General features: G+C 27.6%; 1 non-coding gene across 1 annotated transcript; it reads left to right on the top strand.

Moving 5' to 3' along the window:
• The first annotated feature begins 3,810 nt into the window (after positions 1–3,810).
• Positions 3,811–3,897, top strand: TRNAS-GCU (transfer RNA serine (anticodon GCU)). The gene has a single exon. It is a non-coding gene; the product is annotated as a tRNA-Ser (tRNA).
• Positions 3,898–5,758: the final 1,861 nt, after the last annotated feature.

Below are 5,758 nucleotides of genomic sequence, written 5' to 3'. Positions count from 1 at the left end.
AAGCTTCAACAGTGCATCACTGACAGCTTTTTTCTCCATCTACAAAATTATTTTGATAGATCCAGTGATTAATAAGCCATGAAATTGGGCAACATGAAACCAAAAATAAACTCATTTCTGAATGAAGAAACAAACAACACCTAACACACCTCCTGCTTTTCAAGCAAACTGAGAACATCACTTCTGGCCTTCATCTGCTTCTCTGTTGCTAAAATTAGTGATTCCATTTGCTTGACATTATAAGTTAAATAGTTCGTATTAATATTGATATTATCATTAACAAATTTTATGTCATTCAAATTCAAGATAAGTTAATTAAAAAGATTTATGCTTTTCTTTTCTTCCTCAAATTTTCTCCTTTGTTGTATAGTTGACTTTTCTTGTTCAATCAGTTGTTGACACCAGCGATCGAGTTCATCATTCATTGTATCTATCTCTTGTTGCAATTTTTTATTTTTTTCCATGGCTTTATAAGTAATTTCACGTCCACGCATTACCATCGACTTCAACACTGGAGCACAATTTACATGATCATCTGCCGTGTAATAAGATGAATTTCAAACATCAAACCAATAAATAAAACATATGCTTAATATATTCAAGAGTGGAGAAGCATCTTTAGGGATTCAAGAGAATTCTACATTGCGCATTTGGATCCACCTATAGTTACAGCTAGTTCTAATCATGTTTGATCAAAATAGTTAGTTAGATTTGATCCATCGAATCTATTAACTTTTAAAATAACTAATTAAAATTAAAGTTTCTTTCATTAATAGGGTTACAACCCTTCAGCACGAGTCTGGTGAAGCAAGTCTCTCTTCTTCTCAATCTCTTTCATCATTCTATCCAATGACATGTAGTACTCAATGTACTTCGATTCCATGTCACTAATCTTTTTGTTTACAGAGCCTATTTCCCCATACAAATGATCCAGAGTTTCAGTTTTTTCATTCAATGAATCTTGTGCAACCATAGAGGTTGTTTTAAGCTCAGCTTTCTGACGGAGAAAATTTCCAACAAGCCCTTCTGAGTTGTAATATTCTGCTTGTGCACGCCAACCAAATAAGCCTGAAGAATAACCCATTTTCCTTGACTCATAATAATCCTTTTTTCCATGATTATCAACAAGAAAATCTGTATCTAACTTCATCATTTGCGTGAACCCAGTCCATTCTGTACCAAATTCCAGCACAACGTACCCTGTTGGATCTTCTGCACAATGCAAAACATAATCTTCTTCGAGTTTGTATTGTTCAAACTTTCTCAGCCAATACATGCTATCACACTCCACTGGTTCATGCTTTGGCTTCCCAAATATGTTGGCAACAATACCTGTCCAAGGCCAAACATACCTCTCATCTGAACTGCTAGCCATTGATGCTGAGTGACAAACATTGGAAAAAAAATCAATTTCTAACAAAAATTCAGTACTTATTCTTTTATACTTTCTTTGGTTTCAAAAGCAATATAAAAGGAGGAAAAACTGATAGGATAAATGAGCATGTATTGTTTGAAAGAAAAATATATTAACAGTACACTCTCTAACATAATTTATTACAAATCACAATTTGTTAAGTAACATTTTTTTATTTTATAAATTTCAATAAAATTTAACTAATAATATAAATATATATAAAAAATTTCTATAGAAACACATTAATTATCTAATTACATCTTTTCCAACACACTGCACATATAGGTTAAAAGACGAGAATAGTTAGTAAGAGAAATTCATTTTCCAATTCTTTATTTATTTCTCCTGTTGTTCTAATCAAAATATAAGTGCCTAAGAAAAAATAAGTCTCAAAGTGTCATGTTAATTTTTTGATGTAATATTATTTTTTTACTAATATCCATTTTTTTAAATGATTTTCACTAATATTCTTAACAAGTATTACTTTAGGTTTTCAATTAATGTAATATTAATAATATGGTTAATTTTATAAAATTATTATTCTCTCTCATCTATTTATTAATTAACTTTTCTTGATCTTAATAATGTAAATTTAAGATGATACTTATTATGGGACGGAAGGAGTATTAATTAAATTTTATTTTAAATAATAAGTGATATTTAATTTTTTTTTTCAATTTTTGATAAATTTTAATTTAAAATAAAACATTCATTAAAATGTAGATTAAGATGTGTATTACTATCATTTTCTAAATTTGGCTGAAAGAACAATTTTAAAAATAATATTTTTTCTATAAGATTTAAAATTACTATTGTGAAAGCTTGCAGACAATAAAATCAAACGTCACGCTAAAAATGAGTTACTTTTGTTTGTTAAAGTAAACTAGAAAAAATATACTCCATGTGTATGGTTGATCTTTGTACTAACCAATATTTATGAACAATGATAGACGTTAACTTCTAAGGGTCACATGTAAAAAAAAAAAAATCAAGGGTCTCAACTAAATTTTTCATCTTAAGATAGGCCTATATACAAAGAAAATGAATGTAGGCAGTAACATCCTTCATTTCCATCATGTATACAATGCTATCTCCTATATTTTAGTCGACTTACACAAAAACTCTTTTGATTTGCTTAAAACCATTTCTGTGACACCCACACCCATATCAATTTCATATTTAGTTTTAAAAATTGAAACCGAGAATTACCCTTGATTACATAATTACACATATGCCCTCTCTGTGTTTTTATACATATTACAAATTTAATCCCATGAATTTCAAACATTACGTACAATAACCCTTTATTGTTTCAGATTTGGATTACTAAGTGATAGATTCACAAAACCCCAAATTGAATTGTAATATTAATAACTCAGTTGCAACAATAATGAAAATTAAAAACACAATTAAAGAACTCACCTTTGTACTTCAAATGCTCCTTAGTTCTTCTTCCTTCCCCTTACTCTGCGTGCTCTCAGATGACTAGTATCTTGTTGGTTCTCTTCCCTTATCCTTGTTGCCCAATTGCACCCTATCTTTGCAGTCTAATGGTCAATTTATGTGTGTTGAGCAATTCTCTAAAAATGCAATGACGTGTGTCTGTTTATACCAGCAAAAGACAAACTACAATTTCTTTTTAGAATCATTAAATGTGCACATTTATTGTGTCTTTCATTTTATCTATTACATTTCCTATCATATTTATTACTTTCCCTCTTTTAATATTTTCTCTCCATAAATACATTTAAGACTTGTTAGGAGTAACAAAAAGAAAATAATAAAAAAAATTAAATTTTGAATTCGGGAAAAAGTCTAAAAAGAAAGAAAATTTTAGATTTGTTCTTTTTGAAGCCAACCTTTTACTCCTGTTTCTTTTCATTTTTTTTTCCAAGCAGACACTTTTTTGTTTGTTATTCATGGTTTTCCCCATCTTTTCTTTCCTTTCCATTCGATTATAGCATGAATATTATTATTTAACTTTTATTTTATTATAGTTATGTTTACTTATCTGAACTCAGTTTTGACCTTACGATGCACAGGCAAACAAAATTGTGCATGGGATTAATTTTTTATTTTTTATTTAAATCTTTTTGGTATCTTAGAAAAATGTAAAATTATTAGAAATGAGTAATTATGGAACATTTAATAATATTATTAAATTTTATTCTATGATAAGTGTATTAAATAAATAATATTTTATGAAGTAAAATATTTTTTTGGAAAATATAAAATAGAAGAATGTAGAATATAATAATGAATCGAAATCAAATAGAAAGAAAAGAGATAAGATAAAAAATAAGATAAAAAGAAGTCTTTTTTTTCTCAAGCTCCATTTTTTGCTCTTCTTGTTTATGTGATATAACATAAACAAAGTAATTCTATTTTTCAATTGGGGAGAGATGGTTGAGTGGAATAAAGCGTCGGATTGCTAATCCGTTGTACAAATTTTTGTACCGAGGGTTCAAATCCCTCTCTTTCCATTGATAATTTGATATTTTTTGTTGAACTTCTTTGTTTTCCTTGTTTGTTTGATTTTTTTATTTACTAGTTAAAGATGTTAATTTAGCTAATTCGCTTTCTTAATCTTAAAAGTATATATATAATATAAAAATCCCCTTAGACTGTACTCCTAGGAAGGTATAGAATATAAATTTGTTTATTTTGATAGCTTTATCATACGATAAATTTACATCAATAGTACATTATAATGACATTCAATACTATATTAATAACAGTCATACACAAAAACAAACTATGATTGCGTGTTTCCTCAAACTAGACAAATATTCACGCGTTGTGCAGATTTGTAAATCATTAAAGAAATATTTAAATAAATTATTTATTTGATAAATCAAATTTAAAAGTATAATTGTCAATGATATTTTTTATTATTTTTTGTTAAAGGAGATAAAAAATTACATATAAATCAAGATATTTTTTCTTTATCATTATATTTATAAGGAAATATTTCAAAATTGGAGGCTGATCACTCAACTAAAGTTGAATAGTGTGAAGATAAAAGTAAGCCTTGTGTATAAATTTTTATAAGAACAATATAAGAATAAAGTGAAATTGACATAATAAAATAACTAAAATATATATATTTAATGAAATAAAAATAGTCAATCATAATGGTAAAGCACATAAAAGGGATGCGAATAAAACACCAAAAAATTTTCATTCAAATATACTTTTTTGTATTTATTTCCTTTTGCTGGTGACCTGATGTTGAATTTTATTTTCTTTGGTGTTCTTCTTTTTAAACTTTGATGTCAAAACAATTTGGTTATGTGTCTTTCTCCTTAATTAACTTTTTGAGATTGAATAAACTTCATTTGATGATGAAGATACATATTTTGACTTCTCGGATGCTTGTAGCTTTGGACTTTGACCTGTGAAAACTTGTTTATTAGCCTTTTTTCTTAATGGACTTTGTGAGATTTGATAACCTTCTTCATTAAATGATGAAGATGCACCTTTTAACTTGTTGGATGCTTATAGCATTGGGCTTTGACTTATAATTAGTTCTCCATCTCACTCATTTGATGTTGTTTGTTGTGGTGAAGTGGACTCCTTTTTTTAATAAAAATATTAATTAGTGGACAAAAATGTAAATAAATTATAAATATGGTTACCTCTTTAATTTCTTTGAGGAGAGGATCATGCTAAATGATATTTTGTGGGGTAAAAGTCATTGTGATTGTATAGGTTTGAAACCCTTCCTTCAAGTTGTGAGCTTGATTTTAAAATTAAAAGTGTGTTTGCAAAGGGTATACAACATTGAGGGTATGTCAGCTATATTTTATATTTTGGGTGTGAAGGAGCTCAGATGCTATTGTGTTTAGAATTTGTTATGCATCTGGATCAAATATTGTGAATATTGTTATACTAGTATCATCAGAGACTTTCAATTGTATCTTGAACCTAAAAAGATTTTAAGAATTGTAATATTTATTTAATTATGTTATAAAAAATAATTCATTATATTCAAATATTAAACCTTGTTATGAGATAATTGGATGACCGTTTACATTCTCTACAAGTGTATTGATTTTTCTCTTTTGTAACTTTCTTTTGGCATCTCTCACATGCAACATAATTTCAACCAAATGTATGGTCGATTTCATTGATTGTTGCATGAATTGTGATTCTCATACCCATTTCAGGAACATTATGTATGACAAAGATCTTCTATTTTTTGACATTTTCTTATCAAGATCAATGCTGACAGAACTTGCAAAAGATAGTTTTTTTATTTGATGTTGCTCTATTTTTATTTTTTTTGCAAAGTAGTTATTTAGAATAAAATTTATAATTTTTTATTTGCATCAAGTAAAGAAT

This window comes from Glycine max, chromosome 15, assembly GCF_000004515.6.
Source record: "Glycine max cultivar Williams 82 chromosome 15, Glycine_max_v4.0, whole genome shotgun sequence".
Taxonomy (NCBI): domain Eukaryota; kingdom Viridiplantae; phylum Streptophyta; class Magnoliopsida; order Fabales; family Fabaceae; genus Glycine; species Glycine max.
The sequence above is the reverse complement of the archived record's forward strand: the minus strand, read 5'-3'. Positions and strand labels throughout refer to the sequence as shown.